Source organism: Leptopilina heterotoma, unplaced genomic scaffold (genome assembly GCF_015476425.1).
Source record: "Leptopilina heterotoma isolate Lh14 unplaced genomic scaffold, ASM1547642v1 Lhet_244, whole genome shotgun sequence".
NCBI lineage: Eukaryota > Metazoa > Arthropoda > Insecta > Hymenoptera > Figitidae > Leptopilina > Leptopilina heterotoma.
The window spans coordinates 237,564-264,642 of record NW_025110959.1 but is presented as its reverse complement, the minus strand read 5'-3'; the positions used below and the strand labels follow the sequence as shown (position 1 = coordinate 264,642).

Genomic DNA, 27,079 nt, shown 5'->3' with positions numbered 1-27,079 from the left:
GGTCCCCTTTTCCCATTTTGGCCCCTTATTTCAATTTTATCACCTTTTTTGACAATTTGTCACCTTTTTCTCTTTTTTTGCTAATTTGTCCCCATTTTCCACTTTTTCTAATAAAAAATAAACAAGTTTTTCTTTTATTGAAATCTTTTCAAACTGTAATCATAAAATTCAATTCAGACTCAATGCTATAGAATTCAGTGCGTTTTATTTTTGATTTAGATAATTAACACCACAACATAATATAAATGTTTTTTTATGTTAATAATTTAAATATTGATAAAGTAAAGAATTTTATAAATTATAAGGTCGTTCTTTCAACAAAGTGCAAACCTCTAGAAAAATAATTAATTAACATTCGAATAATTAAAATATTGTTATTAATAGTTTTTTCTAGAAAAACAAAAATTCTAAAACAAAACCTTCAATTTTTTCCAATTCTGACAATAATTTCTTTTTAAATAATTTAATTCTTGACGAACTAAATAATAAAATTATTACTTAGAAATTATTTAATGAATAATTTTACTTAAATATTCTTTTTAATTAATTGAATTTTAAAAGAGTTGCGTTTACAATTATTTTCATAAATAGATTAATTTTTATTATTTACAAATTTTTTATAAATTTCTTGGTAATAATTCAATTATTTTCATAAATAAAAAAACTCATCACAGAATTTCAATTATTTTTAATACAATTTTAATCGAATACCTCAAAAAATGTAATTATTTTTAAAAATATTTTATTAAAACTCGTCGAAAGAATTCAATTGTTAAAAAATTTATTAATAAAATTCTTCTTTATGAGAATTGAATTTTAAGATACATTCAATTGTTCAATAAATTATTTATTTTTGTATTTAAATAATTGAATTCTCGTAGAATTTTATAATAAAAATTGATTTAAAAGTGAATATCAGTTAAAATTTTATATAATAATTGAATATTAAAAGCATTATAGCATCAATTTTTAGAAATAATTGAATTTTGAAAAAGTTTCAAATTGAAATCTTTGAAAATCTGAATTTTTATTTATTTTTAATACAATTTTTATCAAATTTCTCGAAATTGTAATTATTTTTAAAAAATTTATTAAAATTCTTCCAAAGAATTTAATTATTTAAAATTTTTTTGATTTAATTCCTTATGAGAATTGAATTTTAAAAAACATTCAATTATTCAATAAATTGTTTATTTTTGTATTTAAGTAATTAAATTCTAGTAGAATTTTCTAATAAAAATTGGTTTAAAAATGAATTTCAGTTAAAATTTTAGATAATAATTGAATATTAAAAGCAATATAACGTGAATTTTAAGAAATAATTGAATTTTAAAATTAATTTTTTTGAAAGAGTTTAATTGCGGATTTTTTCTTATTGTTATTATGTATTTGAAGTTATTATTTTCGAATATATATTTAATTGAAGAATTTCCGAATAGTCGAAATTTTGTAAAATTGAATTTTAAATAAATACATTTTTGAAAATTCTTAAAATTTAAAAAAAAATTATTATAAATAATTGATTTAAAGAAGAATTTTAGTTAAAAATTCTAGAAAATAATAATTGAATTGAAATAATTAATATTATTTTAAAAAAGTTACAGTAAAAATATTTCTTATAGTACAAAATAATGATCTTATTACTCAGTCATATTTATGTTTTATAATAATAAATTTAATAAATTGTTTATTTTTGTATTTAAATAATTGAATTCTCATAGAATTTTTTAATAAAAATTGATTTAAAAATGAATTTCAGTTAAAATTTTAAATAATAATTGAATATTAAAAGCAATATAACGTGAATTTTAAGAAATAATTGAATTTTGAAATTAATTTTTTAATTTAATTGTTGAATACATAAATTGTTGAATTTCAAAAAGATTTGAATTTGAATACTTTTTTTTAAAAAAAGAAGTTGTTGCTGTTTTCGAATAATTTTACAATTAAAGAAATTTGCAAATAAATGTAATAGAACATTTTTTTTAAGTATCTATTTATTTTTAGAGTCTAATTAAACATTTTTAAAAAATGTTATAGAAGTTATATGATAAAAAATTTAAATTATATATGCAAGTTTTATAAACAAATAAATTGTTGTTCCGTTTTTGAGGAATAAAATTCCTCTTTTCACCTTTTTTGAGGAAAAATGTATCATGATGCCTAAAAACTTTGTTGAATATTTTTATTTGAAGGAACCAAACACGTTAGTGTTATATTCAACTGAGTTTTGTTGTTTTAATAAATAGAACTCGGTTTGCGATTTGATTCGATTTTTATTTGCTGGAATGAACTTTGTTGAGTCGTTGAGTTGAGATGTTTTAGTCTTTGCGTGTTTTGCAGTACAGAGGTGAATGCTTTCTACATAATTCTTTCTCGATAATCACGTTCATGACAGAAATTTTCAATTTGCGCTATTTACTCGGGCATAAGAGCTCAATAATCGTGAGATAAAGACCTTAAAGAAAACGTTTCAGCCTTCGTTGGCACGTTAATAAAGTAGCTTGCCTTTAACCTTCGTAATCCTATCGATATAATAAAATTATCGAGTTGCCAATATCCAGTGAATGTCATAGGTGTTCAGAGGATGATATACGACCTGAATGTTGCATAAAGCTTATTTACTGAAACATTATTTATATTCTTTATTTATATATGTACATAAATGTATTTACAGGGAGAGTTGCTAATAAGAGGGCAACTATATTATGCTAAGCACTCTAGTTCCCCCCTCCCCTCCTAATAACTTGTGTGCAAAAGAAATTACAAAATATTAAAGTCAATTCTAATTGCATTACAAATACTCTTGAGATATATAGATTTATATTATGAATCTTTAATTTATTCTCGAATTTATTTGAATATTTATTACGACCTTTTATTATTAATATTAATATTAGTATTTAGAAATAATGTGAAAGGTATAAAGATTATTAAAGCTACATTTCTCTTTTTTTACAGACTTGATCCTGGGTGTTGTTTCGTCAAGTAAACAAATAAAGTGAGTGAAGTATTTTAATATATTGAAGATGAAATTGAGATAAATTGTCATAATGCCGTAGCTTTAATGCTGAGGCATTATAATGTATCAGAAAAGGTCAATGTGCCTATTAGAATTAATGTTTTCCAGTCGTAAAAAGTTAAATTTAAAATTTAAAGTTTCTCTGGCAAAACCGAATAATAAATTATAGAGATGAGACACACGTTGCATTAAGGAAACGGAGGGCTATTTTAATGTCTGATAGTACCTATAGCAGAGAAAGAGAGAGAGAAATTAGTGTCAACCCCAGTAGTATATAAAATATGAATAATCACATTCCTTTCTAATAATATTCGTAAATCGTTTTCGTATTATCAAAAATTCAAAACTTTCATTGTCGATTGATAATAATTACAATCAATTGTAATTATTATTCTTTGAATTATTATCATTCTTGTAATTATTATTTTTTGAATTATTATTAGTTTTTGAATTATTATTCTTTGAATTATTATTCTTTCGATTATTATTCTTTGGATTATTATTCTTTGGTTTATTATTTTTTGGATTATTATTCTTTGGATTATTATTCTTTGAATTATTATTATTATTATTATTCTCTGAATTGTACACAAATTCAACGGTACTTAATACAATTTTTTTATGGTTTTCGTTTGACGTTGAAAGTGACGTCAATCCCGGAACATTGTCAACCCATAAAATCCATCACATTATTCATTATAATCCCATCAAATACAATACTCGGTCCATCTCAGTTTCCTTTTATAAAATTACACAATTCGATGATATTGACATTCGTTACGAAAAATTGATGTCTTAATTTAAACTAATGCATATAATAATTAATTGGACTTGTCTGTGTGTGAATATATTTATATAAAGAATAGGTGAATTAATTTCGCCTTGATATCAAGGATAAAACAATCATCCTGTGCCATCTTTGAGATTATTATATAATATTATAAAAGAAGAAGAGAACTTGATGGAAGAATACTGCTTTCTATTTTTAAAAAGTATCAAGTTTATAACTCGCGTCAGTATTTTGAGTTTTCTATACTTCAAATCTTAATTATTATAATTTATTTTATTGCATTGTTATTCGTTTTCGTTTTTAGTTCATTTTCTTCTCTCAAAAATCGTTAATACTTTCTGATTTTGGTTCCAATTTTTTTTTATCTCATCGTAAATCGTTAATTGCTTCTGATTTTGGTTCTAGTTTTTCTCTCGAAAAAGAAAATTGGAAAATTGAGAAGAAAATTGAAAAATTGAAGAGAAAATAAAAATTGCAAAATTGAAAACCAAAGGCAAAAGTATAAAAGACTTTTCAGGGTTTCTACAAGTCATGAAAAACCTGGAAATCATGGAATTGTCATGGGTTTTCATTTTGATTCATGGAATCATGGAAATCTCATGGAATTTCTAATCGGATCATGGAATTTTTTAGTTTTTGTTGTAAACCCGTTCAACTTATCAATTTCCCTGACAATTTACTGACATTAAAATTACTTTCCATAACAAAATTCTTTTTACAGTAGGAAAATATTAATGTTTACGGAAAATAAGTAAAATTTATGAATTTTAATAATTTCTAAAAATTACAAGTATAACCCTTCCTGAATTTAATTATTTTCTACAATTTTCAACATAACTTCATCTCAGAATCAATTAATTTAAATAATTTTCCAAAAGTTCTTCTAGAATTCAATTATTTAAATGCAAAAACTCAATTTTTTATAATAATTGTGACTCTCCATAGTTTTTTCACAAGTTATTAAGATATAATATTTTCAAAAAATTAAAATAAAGAAATTCTTACAATTAATTTTTTAAAAATATTTTAAAATAATTTCTGAACGATAATAGTTTTTCAATTTCGAAAAATTTCCAAAAAATTAAAATTTGGTAAAATCTTTTAAAAATAATTGAATTTTTGAAAAGTATTAATAAAAATGGTCAAATTTTTGAAGAATTTTAATTATAAACAGGACCATGATTTCTCAAAAATTTTAGTAAGTCCAAAAAGTAAATTTTGAATTTTAAAAAATTATTACAAAACAATTCTAACAATTAGTTTTTAAAAATATTTTATTAATGTAATTTTTCGAAAATAATTGTATTTCTTTAATTAATTTTTGTATAATTTAAAAAAGCTAATGAATTTTTTGATGAATTTTAATTAAAAATTTTGAACATTATTGTTTTCTCCAAAATGTTAAAAATAATTCTAAAATGTTATTATTTTTGGAAATATGTAATTGAAAATATTAAAAATATTGAATTTTAAAAAATTAGAAGCTTATTTTCATTTTTAAATTTATCTTTAAAGATTTTTCATTAAAATTTTTGATAATTCAATTATTTTCAAAATTTGCATTTAAAATTCTTTAAGAGTTGATTTTCCAAAATTGTAACAAAATGCTTGAAATAAATTAATTATTTTCAATTAACTTTTATAAAATTTTAACTATTCAAAAACAATTTTTGAAAGATTTGTTTATTTATTTGAATAATTGAATTCTTTTAGAAAATTTTTGTAAATAATTGAATATTCCTCAAAATTGAATTCCCATAAAGAATTTTATCAACAAATTTTTAAATATTTGAATTCTTTTGACGAAATCTAATAAAATTTTTAATAATAATTCTATTTTTCGAGAAATTAGATTAAAATGAATTAAAAATAATTGAAATTTTACGATGAGTTTTATTATTTATGAAAATAATTGAATTCCTAAAAAGAATGTTGTTTATGAAAATAATTGAATCCTTGTAAAAAATTATAATTCATCTTAAAATGCTTCTAATATTCAATTATTATTTAAAATTTCAACTAAAACTTATTTTTAAATCAATTTTTATTAGAAAATTCTACTAGAATTCAAATATTTAAATACAAAAATAAATAATTTATTGAATAATCGAATGTTTCTTAGAATTTAATTCTCACAAAAAATTTTATAATCAAATTTTTGTATAAATAAATTTTTTGCACGAATTTTAATAAATTTTTTAAGAATAATTACAATTTCGAAAAATTCGATAAAAATTGTATTAAAAATAATTAGAATTCTGCGATGAGTTTTATTATTTATGAAAATAATTGAATTCCTGAAATGAATTTTAGTATTTACGAAAATAATTGAATCTCTGTAAAAATTTTATTATTTATTAAAGTAATTGAATTAATGCGAAGTAATTTATAAAAAAAAATTTATTATTAATTGAATTCTCGTGAAATTTTGATTGTTTATAAAAATAATAAAAAACATAAAATTTTTAAAAAATGCAAATTTAATTGTTTCGAAGAAAATTGTATTTTATTCACGCTATAAAGGCTTTTAATATTAAATTATTATATCTAAGATTTTAACTAAAATTCAATTTTCAATCAGCTCTTATAAAGAAAGTTCTTCGATAATTCAATTATTTATATACAAAAATAAATAATTTATTGAATAATTGAATGATTCTTAAAATTGAATTCTCATAAAGAATTTTATTAAACAATTTGTAAATAATTAAATTCCTTTAACGAATTTCAAAAAAATTTGTAAGAATTTCGAGAAATTCGATTAAAATTGAAAAAAATAATTGAAATTCTACGATCAGTTGTATTATTCATGAAAATAATTGAATTCTTTTAAGAAAATTAATTAAAAATGTATTAAAAATAATAATTTTAATTTCTAATAAACAAATTATATCAACATTTTTTATATAATTCAATTCTTTTGAAGAATTCTAATAAAATTTTTAAGAATCATTACATTTTCCCAGGAATTCATTAAAAATTGTATTTAAAATAATTGAAATCCTATGAGTTTTATTAGTTATGAAAATAAATGAATTTTTGCATAGAATTTTATCAAATTTGGTTTCTAAATAATTGAATTATTTTGGAAAATTTTATTAAAATAATAAATATTGAAAATCATTTAATTGAGGAAAATTTTTGAAAAGAATTGAAATTTTTCCAAGAATTTTATTAAAATTTTTGAAAATAATTGAATTGCGGAGAATGTTTATATTTTTAAAGATAGGTATTTGAAATTTTGACGAGTTTTTCTTTAATTTTCGTACGTAATTGAATTCCTGGGAAGAATTTTATTATTTTTGAAAATTATTGAATTTCAGCAATCATTTGCAATTTCTCTAAAATTCTCCAAATTCTATCGTACAATTTACGAACTTTTCGTCCTTTTTCTTCTATCAAATTATGGCCTTTACGAACCTTTTTTTAAAAGAAACGGACTTTTACGAACTTGAAGTAAATTTACGGACCTAGTTCGAGTCCTGAAAAGTGTTAATTTTATGTTCCTAATGTTAATTATAATGAATTAATTATTATAATTAAGGTAATAATTTATTATTACTTTATTATAACGTTACACACTCGAAACTATATGAAGTAAACCCAGATTCTTATTTAATGTAGTTTACACACGAAAAAAAAAGGTGGACAAAAAATTGACTTATTTCTGATAATATAATTTATGTAATTCAAGGTCGAATTTGTTAATAGACTTTTCTCATTAACATAATACTTTCTCGCTGTGTACGATGACGATGTTTTCAAATATTAATGTAGTTTGTAGTCTAGTCCCTCCTCACTTCTCTCTCTCTCTCTCTAGATTACACCATGGAGAAAGTAAACCATGTACATGAGGCAGAAGGGCGCTTGACATATGCGCTTAATGAAAATCCCCATAACTAGAGCACATCGGTCAGAGTCGGTCTCTTGGCAATTGGCCACACACTCTGTCGCTGTGGAGAAAAGGCCACGATTACAATCCCGCGGAATGCGCTTAGAGCTGTCGTTTCGAAAGGCTTCTAACTCTCGGGTTCCACGCTCTTTGCATGTATATATATTCACACAAGAATTATTGTATTAGTTGTCTCGCGCATAATCTGTCCTAATATGCAAGAGACTCGACGTGCACTCGCCTGGTTCACTGGTCTTGCGTTATCAATATGCACAAGGGTGACTGACTATTCGCATGTATTCTCGAAATATACGGAAGTCAGGGTTTCTACAAATTTCTCCTTTGAACATTTTTTATCATTTTTCCATCATTTCCAGGTGATAAATGATCAAATTTCCATGACACATTAAAACAAAAATTTTTGTCAGTTAAGTCAGGTAAATGTCATAAAAAAAAATTTTTTCTCAGGGAAATTAAGAAAATTGGGAATTTCTCGACTTTTCTTACAAACATTGCAACAAAATACCACAATTTTTAGTAAAAAAAAACTGCAACTTATTTTGATTTTTACAGGGATGGCAACCGAAACCGTTAACCGAAAAAACAGAAATTTTTAAAAAACCGAAAACTAGAAACCGAAACCGAAAAAAAAAATATTTGAAACAGAAAACCGTAAACCGAAACCCGTATTATAAAAATTTAAAACCCTTTATTTCAAAACCTAAATTTCGTTTTTTCGGTTTTTAATATAAAAGTAAAACTGAATATTACACCAATATTAAAATCTTTTGGTACAAAAAATATTGAAGTATGGTATGTCTAATATTGCAAATAATAAGTAGAGGAACCAAATTTGCAGATTACAAATAATTTATAAAAAAAAATTTTTTGAAAAAAATTAGAAACAAATTTTTTTAAATTAATTATTTGTGATCAGCCTGTAAAAATACACTGTACCAATTTTTAGTTAATTAGGTTAAATAATGTAGAATTTAAGGAGAAAAACGTTCTTTAAAAAAAATTTTAGTTTTTCCTTGACAACGCTATGGCCATCTCATAAAATATAAAACAAATTTATAAATAAATTATGAGTAATTAATACTCATATTTCATTCTAAGTAATTAAAATGCACACAAATATTTTCATTCATATATTTTCCGGGGAAAACAACCGAAAAACCGAAACCTTTAACCCAAAAAACCTTAATTTTTAAGAAACCGAAACAAAAAACCGTAACCGTAATTATTCACTTTAAAAACCGAAACCCAAATACAGAAACCCTAATTCTTTGAAAAAAAAACCGTAACCGAAATACCGAAACCGAATGTTTTTTAGAAGAATACCGAAAAGAGGAAACCGAAACCGATAAAATTTCGGTTGCCATCCCTGGATTTTTATAATCAGGGTGGTCACAAGTTTCAGTTTATCAATTTCCCTGACAATTTACTGACATTAAAATCACTTTCCCTGCCAAAATTTTTAAACATTAATTAATTTCTAAACAATTATAACACTTCCTAAATACAATTATTTTCTACAATTTTCAACTAAACTTCATCTTTAAATCAATTTCTTTAAATAATTTTCCGAAATTTCTTCTAAAATTTAATTATTTACTTACAGAAACTCAATTTTTTATGATAATTGTAACTGTCCATATGTTTTTCCCTAAGTTTTTAAGGTATAATATTTTTAAAAGATTATAATAAAAATATTCTTACAATTAAGTTTTTAAAAATATTTTAAAATAATTTTTGAAAGAAAATAGTTTTCTAATTATATACAATTGATTTCACCAAAATTTTAATAAGTCTGATAAAGTAAATTTTTATAAATTTTTATTCACTTTGTTCTAAGATAATTGAATCTCAAAAAAATTATGATAAAACAATTCTAAGACTTAGATTTTAAAAATATGTAATATATTTCGAAAAAAATTGAATTTCTTAAAAGAATTTTTTGTATAATTTAAATAAAGTAATTAATTTTTTGATAAATTTCAATTAAAAATTTTGTATACGATTTTTTTCTCCAAAATGTCAAAAATAATTCTAAAAGGTTATTATTTTTTGTAAGTATTTGAATTTTCGTAAATATATATGTACATATTTGAAAATACTGAAAGTATTGAATTTTAAACATTTAGAAGATAATTTTCAATAATTTTTATTGATTTTCATTTTTAAATTTACATCTAAAGATTTTTCATTAACAATTTGCCAAAAGAATTCAATTATTTAAAAATTTGTTGAATTTAAACAATAAAATTTAATGAAGAAAATTGTTTATAAGAATTCAATTTGAGAAATATTCAATTATTTTAAAAAAATTTCCTGAAATCAATGATTTTCAATATAAATTTATGGCAGAATTTCAATTATTCAAAAATTTGTTGATTAAGTTCCTTATGAGAATTGAATTGTAAGAAATATTCAATTATTGAATAAATTATTTTTTTTTATTTAAATAATTTAATTCTAGTAGAATTTTCTAATAAAAATTGATTTTCATTTCATAAAAATGAATTTAAGTTAAAATTTAAGATAATTGAATATTTAAAAGCAATACAGCGTGGATTTTCAGAAATTACTGAATTTTGAAGTTAATTTTTTTTTGATAAAGTTTAATTGCAAATTTTTTTTTGTTGAAATTATTTGTAGTTTTTATTTTCTAATATATATTTAATTGAAGAATTTCCAAACAATCGAAATTTCGTAAAATTGAATTTTAGACAAATACGAATTTGAAAATTGTCAAAGAACTTTTTTCGAAAGTGATTAAAAATAATTGATTGAAGGAAGAATTTTAGTTACAAATTTTTGAAAATAATAATTTAATTAAAAAGATGATAATAATTTCAAGAAGTACAATATTTTTATAATATAAAATAATGAATTTATCACTAGGCTATCTTTAATTATTATAAAACATGAAGAAATTAATCACTTCGAGTCAAAGACTCGGAGTGATTGATTTTTTCATGTTTTATAGTTATGAAAAAATTTAATTAATATAAATTTCTGATACGAAAAAAATTTTAATTTTGATAAATCCATTTGTTTTTTAACGGGAGTTTTTTCTGTGTAACTAAAAAACTAGTTTTTTGTACTGTTAATTTATTTGAATTAAGGTAATAATCCCATATTTCCCCCCTCACTAACCGAACTCTAAGAACTAATGTCGTAAAAAAAAATTTCAAGAAACTGAAGCAATAAATTATGAGATATGAAAAATTCAGTTTTGAAATTAGAGATAAATCAAAAGTTTTTATGAAAATATTGAAGCAAAATGTATAACGTGAAGAATAAAAAATAAGAAGTTCAGTTCTTTAAAGTTTAAAGCAACTTTCAATTGAAGTATTAGATTTTTATTTCTCTATATAAATTGACACTGAGTCAATTTTTTTCAACCTCGATAGTTAAGACGTACATGCCCAAAAAGGAGTCCCTTGACGTAAATGCGAACCTCAGATGTGATTTCTTTCACGCTAATTGATCACGAGACGATCGTAGAATGACATACTTATTGCTATGAGAATCGTACCATATTCCTGCTTATTATAGATCGCTAATAGTTGAAAATATTTGTAAAAGGGAAAAGATTGTAAATTAGTGAAAAGTTTTTACTTTCTTAAAAAGACTCTCTTTTTCTTATCTCTAATGTCAGATAATGAAATTGTTCACTTGTAGGATCTCTTTGGCACAAGGTCGTAAAATTGTCATTAAAGAAGCATGTTTCCTTTTTTTTTTGAGGGAAAGTCATGAATCAATATTCTTCAATATGCATCGAAAGTATCAGTGAAAGTTTTTTTTTTCATGTTACATACCCCCTTCTATTATGTTGACAACAAAAAACGTGAGAAGTTTTCTAGATTTTAAATGAAAGAGTATATTGTCAAAACAATATATTATGAAAGAGTATTAGTATTGGTCGAAACAATATTATGAGAGAGTACTTACAGCTACTATACTCTATAAAACAAATTTGTGTGTTGCGATACATAATAATGATTTCAATGAAAATTATAACCATACCGCTGTCTTTTAACACCGCAATGTTAATTTATCAAGACCAATAATTTTACGGAGTCGTTAAAAATTTAGGTTGGCTGCTTCTGTAATGAGGCTTTTTATGATTGGATAAAATTATCTGTTATTAGTCCTAACGTTTCCCCGTTTCAGAGGATTCTAACTTATTTTAATGGAGCCTCAAAACTTTACAGGATATGATTTTGGATAATAGTCTCACGAAATAGAGAAAGTGAGACATATTATAGTTTGAATGTAAAGGAGTTGGAGATAATTTATTCTTGAAGACTTATTATGGCACCCAAAAAAAGAGAGAGAGAAAAGCATTAGTGGTTGAAAAAAAGCGTAAAATGGTTGTTTCTTTTTTACTATTATTCTTTTTTTTATCAAGTGTCTGGTGAGCGGTACACGACACGGTGTTTGTGTTTGTTGGTGTATAAGAAAAAAAGGGAGCGGTACGCTTCAGAGAGAAGTGTTCTCACAAGATTCACACTGAGGTCAATGAATCTGATATGAAGAGTGATGGACATATTCTCGTGGTGTAACTACGCAGTCTATATGGCTTTGATAAAGTTTCTCCCTCTCTCTCTCCTTCTTTATAGGTTTTGTCTTTGTTAATCAATTTTTTAGTGTTCCGTGATCACAAAGTCAAGGTCCATATTACCACAGGTCGTCTGAATTATTCTCTCGTAAATCTCTCTGTTCGGAATTTCTTCTTTAGATCTGGCGCTAACTGATTTTCGTCCTAACTGATCTTTGCTGACGTACGCACTCTATTTAATGATCTATTAAATAGATAATTTAATTATTGATCTAATTAATATTTCAGGGCTCGAACTAGATCCCGTAAATACCGTAAAAGTCTGTAACTGCTTGAAGTCCGTAAAAGTCCGTTTAAAAAAAAAAAAAAAGATCCGTAAAGTCCGTAATTTGATTGAAAAAGGATGAAAAGTTCGTAAATTGTACGATATACTTTGGATAATTTTAGATAAATTACAAATTATTGCAGAAATTCAATTATTTTCAAAAATAATAAAATTCTTCCTAGAAATTCAATTATGTATACGAAAATTAAAAAAAAACTCGTCAAAATTTCAAATATCTTTAGAAATAATAAAATTCTTTTTCGAAATTCAATTATTTTGAAAGATTTAAATGAAATTCTTGCAAAAAAATTTTAATTATTTTCAAAACTTTTTTCCAATTCAAGGATTTTGAATATTTACTATTTTAATGGAATTTTCCAAAAGAATTCAATTATTTAACAAAAAAAAAAAAATGTTGATAAAATTCTACGCAAACGTTTAATAATTATTTTCATAAAATAATAAAAATTTCACAGGAATTCAATTTTTTATAATAAAATTCTTCTCCGAAATTCAATTATTTTCAAAAATTTTAGTAAAATTCTTGGCAAAATTTCAATTATTTTTAAAAAATAACCTCAATTCAATGATTTTTAATATTTTCTATTTGAATAAAATTTTACAAAAGAATTCAATTATTTTAAAAAAGAATATTTATAAAATTCTAAGCAAACCTATTAGAGATGTGCAAAAAGCTCGAAAAGTCGAGCCGAGCCGAGCCGAAATTTTTTCGGGCCGAGCCGAGCCCGAGCCGGCTCGATGTATCGAGTACTCGAAATTTTCGAGTACTCGAGTGACTTCGAGTACTCGAAAAATTCGAGTACTCGGGTAAATTCGAGTACTCGATTAAATTCGAGCACTCGAGTGAATTCGAGTACTCGAATTTTTCGAGTACTCGAATGGATTCGAGCTTTTGACTTACTAAAAAAACTATTAATAAGTAAAAAATTTCGAATTTTTTTGAATTACTGAATCAATATTTCTATTTGCTAAATATAATAAATGCGAAAATTCTATGAATTTTCTCTAGAACTCGAATTTACTCAGAGCTCGAAAAAATTCGAGTACTCGAATTCCCTCGAGTGCTCGAAAAATTCGAGTACTCGAATTAACTCGAGTACTCGAAACTATTGGAGCTTTTTACACAGCTCGGCTCGGCTCGAACTCGGCTCGAGCTCGAACTGATTAGGCTCGGCTCGGCTCGGCCCGAAAAATGAAAAGCTCGAAAAAGCTCGCTCGAGCCTCGAGCCTCGAGCTTTTTGCACAACTCTAAAACCTATAATTATTTTCAAAAAATAATGAAAATTTCAAAGCAATTTAATTATTTACAAAAGTAATTAAATTCTTCGCAGAAATTCAAATACGTTCAAAAATTTTTAAAAAAAGTCTAGTCAAAATTTTAATTCAGCTTAGAAATATTAAAATTCTTCTCTGAAATTTAAATTATTTTTAAGAATGTTTATAAAATTCTTGGCAAAATTTCAATTATTTTCAAAAATTTTCCTCAATTCAATGATTTTTAATAGGTGTCTACTATTCTAATAAAATTTTCCAAAAGAATTCAATTATTTTAAAAAAGAATATTTATAAAATTCTAAGCAAACCTTTAATTATTTTCAAAAAATAATGAAAATTTCAAAGCAATTTAATTATTAACAAAAGTAATTAAATTCTTCGCAGAAATTCAAGTACGTTCAAAAATTTTAAAAAAGTCTAGTCAAAATTTTAATTCAGCTTAGAAATATTAAAATTCTTCTCTGAAATTTAAATTATTTTTAAGAATGTTTATAAAATTCTTGGCAAAATTTCAATTATTTTCAAAAATTTTCCTCAATTCAATGATTTTTAATAGGTGTCTACTATTCTAATAAAATTTTCCAAAAGAATTCAATTATTTCAAAAAAAAAAATTTAATAAATTTCTACACAAGCCTTTAATTATTTTCAAAAAATAATAAAAATTTCACAGGAATTTCAATATTTATAAAATTTTTTTATTAATTTCTTTCCAATAATTCAATTATTTTCATAAATAATAATAACATTTTTACAGGGATTCAATTATTTCCCTACATAATAAAATTCTTTATAGAAATTCAATTATTTTCCTAAATAATGAAATTCTTTATAGAAATTCAATTATTTTTCTAAATAATAAAATTCTTTATAGAAATTCAATTATTTTCATAAATAATAAAATTCGTTACAGAATTTTAATTAATTAAAAATTTATTGATAAAATACATTATGAGAATTCAATTTTAAGAAATATGCAATTATTCAATTCATATTTTGTATTTAAATAATTGAATTCTAGTAGAATTTTCTTATAAAAATTTATTTAAAAATGGATTTCAGTTAAAATTTTAGATTATAATTGAATATTAAAAGCATTAGATTAGATAATTGAAGAATTTACGAATAATTAAAATTTTGTAAAAATTGAATTGTAAACGAATGAATTTGAAACTTCCCAATGAACTTTTTCAAAAATTATTAAAAATAATGGATTTATAGAAGAATTTTAGTTAAAAACACGAAAAAAGAATTTAATTTTGGAAAAGTTACAAGTTATTGCAGAAATTTAATTATTTTCAACAGTAGGTAATAATATTCTTCTCAAAAATTAAATATTTTTAAAAAATAATAAATTATTCTTCTTACGGATTCAATTATTTTCACATAGAATAAAACTCATTGCAGAGTTTCAATTATTTTTAATACAATTTTAATCAAATTTCTCGAAAATTGTAATTATTCTTAAAAATTTTATTCAAATTCGTCAAAATAATTCAATTATTTAAAGATTTGTTGATAAAATTTTTTACCAGAATTGAATTTTAAGAAACATTCAATTATTCAACAAATTTTTTATTTTTGTATTTAAATAATTAAATTCTCTTAGAGTTTTCTAATAGAAATTGATTTAAAAGTGAATTTCAGTTAAAATTTTAGATAATAATTGAATATTGAAAGCCTTTGTAGCGTGAATAAAATTAAATTTTCTTCGAAACAATTAAATTTGTATTTTTTAAAAATTTTTATGTTTTTTATTATTAATTTTTATAAACAATCAAAATTTCACGGGATTTAAATTATTAATAAATTTTTTTTATAAATTTCTTCGCATTAATTCAATTATTACAAAATATTAAGAAATTGATCCGAGTCTTCGAGTCAAAGACTCGGAGTTATCGATAGCTTCATGTTTTATAGCTACGAAAAATTTAATTTATAGTTTTAAGAAAAATGTTCTAATTATTTGACTCGGACTCTTTGGATTTCTGAATTTGGGGTCTAAAATAATTTGTTTTTAGTGATGAAATTCTCTGAAAAATTTTAATAATTTTTATGGGATATGCGCCCCATACACTATTGACCAATTACATTGAACAAATGGTTATAACAAATTTTGAAAATAGAAAAAGTAGATCACAAGATATTATGTATTCATGAATATAATCCTTAAAGGAAAACTTTCACTTGATATTCAAATCAGCAATCTAATATGTTACCGGATCAGTCCCGATACTCTTAAATATTGAAACTTATTCCATAATAATAATATAATCGTCGAAAAAAATACGCTTCTGAATTAGCATATTTTTGACAGAAGCACACCGAAACTTATTTGATTCGAATAAACAGGAAGCAAATAAGTTGACATGAAAGTTGAGGATTATTGTATTTTGATTCTGATTCGATTTTAAATTCGAAAGTCAAAATTTCATAAATTTCATAATACCTACGAAAATAGACTTGAAGATTCTAGGGAGTACAATGCAAAAATCTGTAAATTAATCTCTAAAAATTCAGTTAAAAATGAACTAATTTAGAAGCAAAATGTCAGTCACTGATTCAATGAGTAATATTTCTACTGATCATGTAGTTAAAAACTAATTGTCAGTTAAAAATAGGTGATGTTTCGGTAGATTTTTTTAACTGATTTCATTAGTTAAGTTTGACTAATTTGTCAGTTATTTTTTTATTGAAAATTAGTTATTTCTTTTTCAGTGAAAATCAGGATTTTTTAACCAATTCAGAAGTAAAAAGACAGACGCTGATTGTTGGTTGAAACTATGATTTTTAACTGACTCAAATGTAGAGAATACGTCTGTAGATGTCAAATAAGACATACCTATTTTTACAGTGTATTTTTAGTCTTAGAATGTTTGGACATAATGCACAATTGTGTTTTGGTACGGTATCAATGAAAGTGCGAGGGGTTCTTCTTTACAGTCTAATGCGTCTAAGGTTGTAAAAAATATTGTTCCAGTCATCTCTAGACCCATTAGTCTTGAAGGCTCGGCAGGTGCTGATGATTAAGAGTATCAAAATTGTCAAGCGAGCAGTCTTTGAGATTTTCTGGACGTGCGCCAGAGTCTTGACTATTATACGAAGACGACCCAGACGAACTTTCAGGCAGATTATTATGCTCTTTCCAATCTTCTTGGCGAAGGGCCAATCATGTTGCAAACATGTTCTGGAATCCCCATAACGGATACTTGTTCGCCCTTAACGCCGCGCTTTAATTTCTTTCGTTGCACCTGATAATGATTGTACGTGCCAGTATAATTTTTCACCTTTTTCTTTCTTTTTTCTGTTTTTTTTTACTTTTTAAATTCGAGATTATAAAGTGTGAAGAGATGTTTGTATTCGTAAAGTGTATGTATACGTGGGAGCGCGCAGTACCGTTTCAAGAAACGTAATTTTAAATCGACTTCAAGCTGACGTAAGCACTACGCTTTATTTGATTATTTAGTCCACTTTCCCGTTGAGAGAAAAATAAAATAATAAAAAATCATACTTCATCAAACTCATCTAGGCCTTGAAGATTTATAATAAATTTTGAAAAATTGATATTTACTGTTTCCGAAAACTCTTCGTCTTGATTTTCAATGCTTAGGATTTTGATTTTTTTTAAATTTATTTTTTATTTATTTTTCTTCTTCGCAGAATGAATTTATCGATATTTTTTTGTCTCTCGTGTATTTTAGGAACTCTGTTTAGCTTTAGGCAACTTGATTGTAAATATTTCTAGTTTGTAAATTTCGGTTAGGTCTTCGAATTAGTTATTCGTTCAGGTCACTAAAGTTCTGAATATTAAAAATTTAGGGTGTAATTTATTTTATACATTAAATTATTTTTTTTCTTAAATTTTTTGCAATAATGTTGCGTCAAAGTGTGAATAAAATAAAGCAACTAAGTGTTTAATTAGAAGTGAACGTAATTTTCTTCGAATATTATTTTTTTTCATATACTGTTTTAGACGTAAATTTAATTGAAAATTCCTACATTGTTCGAAAAATGTTGGAGAGTTCATTCACTTTTGAGATGCACCTGCAATTTAAATTCCATTTTATATTGTGACTTGTATAATTTATTGCTTCCTTCAAGAGGAAGTATTGTATTTCTAAATTACTTGCTCTTCATGTTTCAAGGGAAAAAATGAAGAAAAAACTTCCATTATATACAAGTGCGTGAAATTAGATGCCAATTTTTTCATTCATGCAATTTCAATGAATTTAAAAACTTTCATTTTTTTTAGTAGATTTCAAATTAAATGGAGAATTATTTGCTGTGTAGAAGAGTGGAAATTCTGTTTAAAAGAAGGGACGAGTTGAATGAAAATAGTTTTCGTTTTCTTCTTACAGGGTTTGAACTAGGTTCCTAAATCCCGTAAAGGTCCGTAAATTTGCTTCAAGTCCCTAAAAGTTAATTTTTTGTCGAAAAAAATGTCCTTAAAGTCCGTAATTTGATAGAAAAAGTTCGTAAATTGTACGATTTAATTTGGAAATTTTAGAGAAATTACAAATTATTGCAGAAATTCAATTATTTTCAAAAGTAATAAAATTCTTTGCGGAAATTCAATTATGTTCAAAAAATTAAAAAAAAATTGGTCGAAATTTCAATTATCTGTAGAAATATTAAAATTCTCCGCAATTCAATTATTTTTAAAAAATTTAATAAAATTCTTGGAAAAATTTCAGTTCTTTTCAAAAATTTTTCCTCAATTAAATGATTTTCAATATTATTTTAATAAAATTTATGCAAAATAATTTATTTATTTACCATAATAAACGGGACAAATATTAAAAAAAAATTTGATCAAATTCTACGCAAACATTTAATTATTTTCATCACATAATAAAAATATCACAGGAATTAAATTATTTATAAATTTTTTATAAATTTCTTCGCAATAATTCAATTATTTACATAAATAATACAATTTTTTCAGAGATTCAATTATTTTCGTAAATAATATTCTTTTTAGGCATTTAATTATTTTCATAAATAATAAAACTCATTGCAGAATTTCAATTATTTTTAATACAAATTTAATCAAATTCCTCGAAAAATGTAATTAATCTTGAAAATTTTATTAGAATTCGTCAAAAAAATTCATTTATATAAAAATTTATTAATAAGATTCTTTATGAAAATTCCATTTTGAGAAATATTCAATTATTTACAAAAATTTTCTAAAAGAATTTAATTATTTAAATAAAATTTTACGCAATTATTCAATTGTTTTAATAAATAAAAAAATTTTGCGCAATCATTCAATTATTTTAATAAATAATAACAATTTCACAGGAATTCAATTATTTACAAAACTGTTTATAAATTTTTTCGCAATAATTCAATTATTTTCATAAATAATAAAACTTGTCGAAAAAATTATTATAAATAATGGATTCAAAGAAGTATTTTAATTGAAAAATACTTTTAAAAAATTTAATTAATTTAATTTGTCGAAAAAATTATTATAAATAATGGATTTAAAGAAGTATTTTAATTGAAAAATACTTTTAAAAAATTTAATTTTGGAGAAGATAGCAATTATTGCAGAAATTCAATTATTTTCATAAATAATAAAATTTTTTACAGGAATTTAATTATTTTCATGAAAAATCTAATTCTTTTTAGGAACTCAATTATTTTCATAAATAATAAAACTGATCGCAGAATTTTAATTATTTTAAAATATTTTTATCGAATTTCTCAAAATTGTAATTATTATTAAGAAATGTATTAAAATTCGTTCAAAAAATTTATTTATTTAAAAATTTGTTTATAAAATTTTTTATGAGAATTTAAAATTCTAAGAAACATTCAATTATTTAATAAATTATTTATTTTTGTATTTAAATAATGGAATTCTTAGTAGAATTTTCTATTAAAAATTGATTTAAAACTGGACTTTAGTTGAAATTTTAATTAATAATTGAATATTAAATGCATTTTAAGATTCAATTATTTTCATAAATAATAAAACTCATTGCAGAATGTAAATTATTTTTAATTCATTTTAATCTAATTTCTAGAAAAATAGAATTATTATTAAAAATTTTATTAATATTTGTCAAAAGAATTCAATTATTTAAACATTTGTTGATAAAATTCTTTATGAGAATTCAATTTTGAGAAATATTCAATTATTTACAAAAATTTTTCAAAAGAATTCAATTATTTAAATAAAATTTTACGCAATTATTTTATTATTTTAATAAATATTAAAAATTTCACAGGAATTCATTTATTTACAAAATTTTTTATTAATTTCTTTGCAATAATTCAATTATTTTCATAAATAATAAAACTCGTCGCAATATTTCAATTATTTTAAATACAATTTTAATCGAATTTCTCGAGGAATATAATTATTCTTAAAAATTTTATTAAAATTAGTAAAAAGAATTCAATTTTGACTAATATTCAGTTATTGAAATGAAATGTTAATAAAATTTTGCTCAATTATTTAATTATTTTAATAAATAATAAAAATTTCACAGGAATTTAATTATTTACAAATAGTTTTATTATTTTCTTCGCAATAATTTCATTATTTTCATAAATATTCAAATTCATCGATGGATTTCAATTAGTTTTTAATACAATTTTACAGGAATTGCTCAAAAATTGTAATTATTTTTTAAAAATTTTCGGAAAGTTTTTTATTATTTATATAAAGATAATTGAAATTTTCAGGAGAATTTTTTTAAATTTTAGAACATATAATTGAATTTTTTTCCATTTTGAGAAATATTCAATTATTATTTTCAAAAATTTTCCTGAAATCAATGATTTTCAATATTTATTTATCGCAGAATTTCAATTATTTAAAAATTTGTTGATTAAATTTCTTAGGAGAATTGAATTTTAAGAAAGATTCAATTATTCAATAAATTATTTATTTTTATTTTTAAATAATTAAATTCTAATAGAATTTTTTAATAAAAATGGATTTAAAAATGAATTTCAGTTATAATTTTAAATAATAATAATAATGATTTTATCACTAGGCTATCTTTAATTATTGTAAAACATGAAGAAATCAAGATTTCTTAGATTGTTTGTTAGATTTCTTCATGTTTTATAGTTATGATAAATTATTAATTAATTATTTTATAAGGTAATAACGTGTATTAAATTATTAATAATTATTTAATATTATTAATTATTAATTATTAATTATCAATTTTTGTTAATTATTGTTAATTATTATTAATTAATTATTAATTTATAAGTTTAAGAAAAATGTTCTATTATTTGACTTGAACTGGTTATATTTTTGTTAGTTTGGTCCGTAATTTTCCATTTTTGGTCCTACTGTAAAGTTCGTATTTTTAAATACTTTCATTGGTTCGAACCCCTGTTTATTCCAGAAATTAAGAAAGTCGTATAGCTATTACTAAATATTTAGTAGTACGACTGTATGCACAACTGTATTTACTATATTTACTATATTTACGAGCTATATTTAGTAACGTACTTTTTAAAAAATACTATTTGTGTGACAGTATGATATCTTGCTTTTTTTCTGTTCGAATGTTTATTATGTAGCTTTATTTTTCACAAGCCGGTCTTCTCCTCTGGGTAAGAAGGGATCGTCACAGTGGGTTGGACTATAATACTTCTTCATGTCTTGAAATTCACCTTTAATACACGTGACTCTAGAAACTCATTTTCAACAAAAGAAAAAGATTACCTTATAATTTTTTTTTTCTCGTCGCATCGATTTTCAGTATCTTCTCTCTTTTATTTATATGAAAACAGTTATACGACCCTCACAAAACGAGTCTTGGAAATCATTAATTGTAAAAGAGACAAATCAAGAAAAATAACGTCTCCGCTGTTGGAAAATCAGTGGGAATGATTAAAAAATCGAATAAAAAATATCGTTTTTATAGAGAAGTTGTTAGAAATAGAATTTTAATATCCGTAATTATTGATGGGACTTCATATTATGAAATGATAAAAAATTTCCTACAGTTGGAATAAAAATTTCAATATGATTATGTTTGGGAAAAAAAAAATCTTTTTGTTCAATGTCATAAATTTAAAGAAAGTTTATTAATTCTTTCTTTTTTTCCCTGTATTTGTTTCTTTTTATTTCTTTTTTACTTCTTTTTTAGTTCTCTCTTTTTTTGGTCAAAGATGTTTGAAGTGATAATTTTGAATCATGCTTGACACTCCTGCTCCTTTCGAGAAATGAATTCGTGAATCTTTACAACCTGTTATTCAAATATTTACCCTTGGACCTTTACACCCTAAATTTCGTGATTATTTTGTGAATATAAGATAAAGTAGACCTTATAAAACGAAATGAGATGAATGTTGCGGAGGCTGCTGCGCCTTCTTCGAGTCCACCAACAAAAACATTCTTTTCTGCTGAGGTTACAAGTTGTAAAATTGACTCTCGTGTATATATATATATATGTTTTGTGCGTACATTGAACATTTATGTTCTTGTTCGTATCTGCATGTGCGTCTATATCTATCTAAAGTGAGTAAATAATCCTCTTGGTGCAAAAGGATTTCGTAAACAGCAAATTAAGTAGAAATTCTATCAGAACTCAAAAGGAAACTTCGATCAAGAGAGGAACAGTGTCGGTGGCGAATTTCGAATTCCTCTTGATCAAGACAAATAGAAGTTGGAAGGAGGAAATCTTAACTCGTACAAAATTTAATATGACAGCGAATTTTTTTTCTTGTCCGGGGATTCTGAATTTTTTTTTTACCAGGGTTTACTATTTGGTGAAGCAAAAAGTCAGACAGCATTTTACTAATAAATAGTTACTTTGACTAATTCAGATGGAAAATTTAAATTATCTTTACAAATAATAAAATTCTTTTTTGAAATTCAATTATTTGCAAAAAATTTTAATAAACTTCTTCATAGAAATTTAATTATTTTCAAAAATTTTCCGCAATTCGAAGATTTTCAATATCTATTTTTATAAAATTTTCCAAAAGAATTCAATTGTTTAAAAAAATTCTACGCAAAAATTTAATTATTTTCATAAATAATAAAAATTTCACAAAAATTCAATTATTTACAAATTTTTTTTATAAATTTAATTATTTTCAAAAATTTTCCGCAATTCAAAGATTTTCAATATCTACTATTTTAATAAAATTTTTCAAAAGAATTCAATTGTATAAAAAAATTCTACACAAAAATTTAATCATTTTCTTAAATAATAAAAATTTCACAGAAATTCAATTATTTACAGATTTTTTTATAAATTTCTTTGCAATAATTCCATTATTTTCATAAATCATACATTTTTTTTACAGAAATTCAACTATTTTCATAAATAATAAAACTCATTAACAGAATTTCAGAAAATTTTTCAGAAAAAAATCAACTATTTAAAAAGGTTTTTATAAATTTTTCGAAATAATTCCATTATTTTCATAAAATAATAAAATTCTGTTTATAAATTCAATTATTTTCATGACTAATAAAATTCAGCAACAAGATTTCAATTATATTGAATACAATTTTTAATGACTTCCTGGGAAAATGCAATTATTTTTTAAAACTTTATTAGAATTCTTCAAAAAAATTGATTATTTTCATAAATAAAAAAACTCATCGCAGAATTTCAAATATTTTTAATTCAATTTTAATCTAATTTCTCGAAAAATGTAATTAATCTTGAAAATTTTATTAGAATTCGTCAAAAGAATTCAATTATTTAAAAATTTGTTGATTAAATTCTTTATGAGAATTCAATTTTGAGAAATATTCAATTATTTACTAAAATTTTCCAAAAGCATTCAATTACTTTAATAAAATTTTACGCAATCATTTAATGATTTTAATAAATAATAAAAATTCCACAGGAATTCAATTATTTACAAAAATTTTTAGAAATTTCTTCGCAATAATTCAATTATTTTCATAAATAATAAAACTCATTGCAGAATTTCAAATATTTTTAATTAATTTTAATCTAATTTCTCGAAAAATTGAATTATTATTAAAAATTTTATTAAAATTCGTCAAAAGAATTGAATTATTAAAAAATTTGTTCATAAAATTCTTTATGAGAATTCAATTTTGAGAAATATTCAATTATTTACAAAAATTTTCCAAAAGAATTCAATTATTTAAATAAAATATTAATAAAATTTTACGCAATCATTTAATTATTTTAATAAATAATAAAAATTTTCCAGGAATTTAATTATTTTCAAAAAATCTTATAAACTTCTTCGCAATTATTCCATTATTTTCATAAATAATAAAACTCGTCGCCGAATTTCAATTATTTGAAATTCAACTTTAATCAAATTTCTCGTAAATTTAATTATTCTTAAAATTTGTATTAAAATAGGTCAAAAGAATTAAATTTTTTAAAAATTTGTAGAATTTAAAGAATAAAATTTAATCATTTTTGAGAAATATTCAATTATTTACAAAAATTTTCCTGAAATCAATGATTTTTAAAATAAATACTATTTTAATAAAATTTTTGTAAAGAATTGAATTTAAAAAAAAAATTAATAGAGTCTTAAATTACGAAAACTACAATTTTTTAAATTAAGTTGAAATTTGCCTTAAAATAGAAGAAAAATGTTGAATTTTAAGAATTTTCGATTTTTTGTGCTGAAGGTCAGGGAAATTTTTTTTTTACCAACGGGTGAAGTTTAAAAGACTAGTAAAGTTTTTTTCAAGAGCCCAAAAATAATGAAGCAATTTGCCTTAAAATAGAAGAAAAATGTTGAATTTTAAAAAATTTCGATTTTTGGTGTCAAAATTAGTGGTCAAAGTAGTTTTTTGACCATAGGGTGAAATTTAAAAATCGAGTAAAGTATTTTTGAAGAGCCCAAAAATAATGAAGCAATTTGTCTTAAAATGAAAGCAAAATGTTGAAATTTGAGAATTTTCTATTTTTGGTGCCAGTGGTCACAGTAGTTTTTTTTTTACCAAAGGGTGAAGTTTAAAAGACGAGTAAAGTATTTTTAAAAAGCCCAAAAGTAATGAAGCAATTTGCCTCAAAATGAAAAAAAAATGTTGAATTTTAAGAATTTTCGATTTTTGGTGCTAGGATCTTATATAATTCGGTTAAGAGTTTTAAATTATAAACTCCCCTTTTCTTTGCAACAAACTTGAATTTTGATAATAGCAATGAAGGATGCACTGACGCCTTATTGTCATGGACTCAAACAGAGCGAATTGAGTCGATTATTACTGTATTTATATCGAGATCGATCTAGAAAGAAGGGGTAACAAAAATAAGTACTTATCTCGTGGTGATTTTTAAAAAATCAGTCAAATGACGCTAAATTACTGGGAGCGCTGTAAAATTACTAGAATCAAATACTGTAATATTGTAGATGATAAAGTACAGACGAACGTTATAGGTTAAGGCGGAAACATTTTTTACGGTTATGAAAGTTTTCCTAATCCTTCTTTTTTTTTCTCTCCCCAAGAGAGAACGAATGAGATAGATAAGTCCATAAGTGAGGGAATTTATATTTCCTGTAACATGAAATTACGTAAATTTAAAAGATTAAAGGTTTTTCATCATCAAGGATAATTATTGTGATCGAAAGATTTATAGAAAATATAATACAAACATATTTCAAAATTATGATAATTTTGAAACCGCTCGTAATATACTGACAAAATATAAACTTTTGTAAAAACTAAAAATTATTCCTTATCTTTTCATTTTTTTTTCCTTTTTATTTCTCAACGAGAAAGAAATGACTTAGAATCGAATGGAATGATTAGAAAAATTATTTCCTATAATGAGAGTTTTATTCTCACTTGCATCTGTGTATAATAAATCTTAGAAACAAAGACTTTGATATTATCTTTTATTTGTATATCGCGGGGGAAATTTCAAAGAATAAAGTTAATTTTCTACGCAATAAAACTTGTGACGTATATATAAGAGTTGATAGAATATTCTGTTAAAAGTTTTTTGCGAACAGTGTGCAATTATAAAATGACAAGAATCTAATCTAAACTGGTATATGGTACGAAACTTTACGAATTTGTTATAACTCTCGACTTTTTCCTTTGACTTTTTTTTTTTTTTTTTTTTTTTTTGAAGGCGGGGGATTTAAAATGCAAAACGGTCAGCAAGAGCAGGAGAGCGTAGTAGATGCTCCGGAAATCTTTTTAATATACGTTTACTAAAACTTCAAAGAGGACACTGTTTTTCCTATGGGGAGTAGAAATTTTTACGCAGCATTTTAACGTTGTTACCACGTGTGTAATGTAAACTTTGGACATGAGCCAAAACTGTCCAGACAGTTGGGCGCATAACTTGCATGCTTCTAGGGTTAACAAAAAAAAAAAAAAAGAAAAAAGGAAACGAAAATCTTCCTCGAAAATAACAATATTTACAGTAACAAACTTACTATTTACTACGACTTAGAAAACGAACTATAACTACTCCAGTAAAAAAAAGTTACGATTTTAAATGCGATTTTAATGTAAAGTCCTTTTAAAATTGAACTATTTCTAAAAATTAAAATAAATTTTAATTTTTAAAGTATTAAAAATTTCCAAAAATTACAATTCTAATTCTTCCAAAATTCAATCATTTTTTTGTTGAAATTTTTAAATAATTCAATTATTATTCAATTATTATCAATTATATTCTTAACTGAAATTCAATTTTTAATCAATTCTTGTTAGAAAGTTCTATGAGAATTCAATTATTTAAATACAAAAATAAATAATTTATGAAATAATTGAATTCTTTAGAAAGATTTTAATAAAATTTTTAAGAATAATTGCATTTTTCGAAGAATTCAATAAAAATTTTATTAAAAATAATTTAAATTAAATAATTAAATACCTGTGACAATTTTATTATTTATAAAAATAGTAGGTAGATAAAAATAATAAAAAGGAATAAAATTTGTAAAAATACCAATTCAATTGTTTCGAAGAAAATTTCAATTGAATTAAAATTATTTATTAATAAATTATTAATGAAAATAATGAATTTAATTAAAATGGTAGTGAAAATAAATGAATTTTTCTAGAGTTTATAACAAATTTTGAAAATAAAATACGAAATAATGGTTTCATACGAAATGATTTTGAATTATTCCTATAAAGTAATACTATGTGATTGCTCATTGTGCCTACTCTTTGTTTTTTTGTTTGTTTTTGTTTTTGTTTTTGTTTTTGTTTTTGTTTTTGTTTTTGTTTTTGTTTTT

The 27,079-nt window shown here is 22.9% G+C and overlaps 2 protein-coding genes across 2 annotated transcripts in view; one reads left to right on the top strand and one right to left on the bottom strand.

Moving 5' to 3' along the window:
• Positions 1 to 27,079, top strand: part of LOC122503110 (rRNA methyltransferase 2, mitochondrial) — a 175,286-nt gene that overhangs the window by 9,759 nt on the left and 138,448 nt on the right. The window contains exon 2 of the mRNA XM_043613541.1: positions 2,962 to 3,001. The gene's annotated coding sequence lies outside the window, so the exon portion shown is untranslated. The remainder of the gene's footprint in view (positions 1 to 2,961; positions 3,002 to 27,079) is intronic.
• The window catches only part of LOC122503107, an 89,542-nt gene that overhangs the window by 5,515 nt on the left and 56,948 nt on the right, over positions 1 to 27,079 (bottom strand). The gene's annotated exons all lie outside the window — the stretch shown is intronic.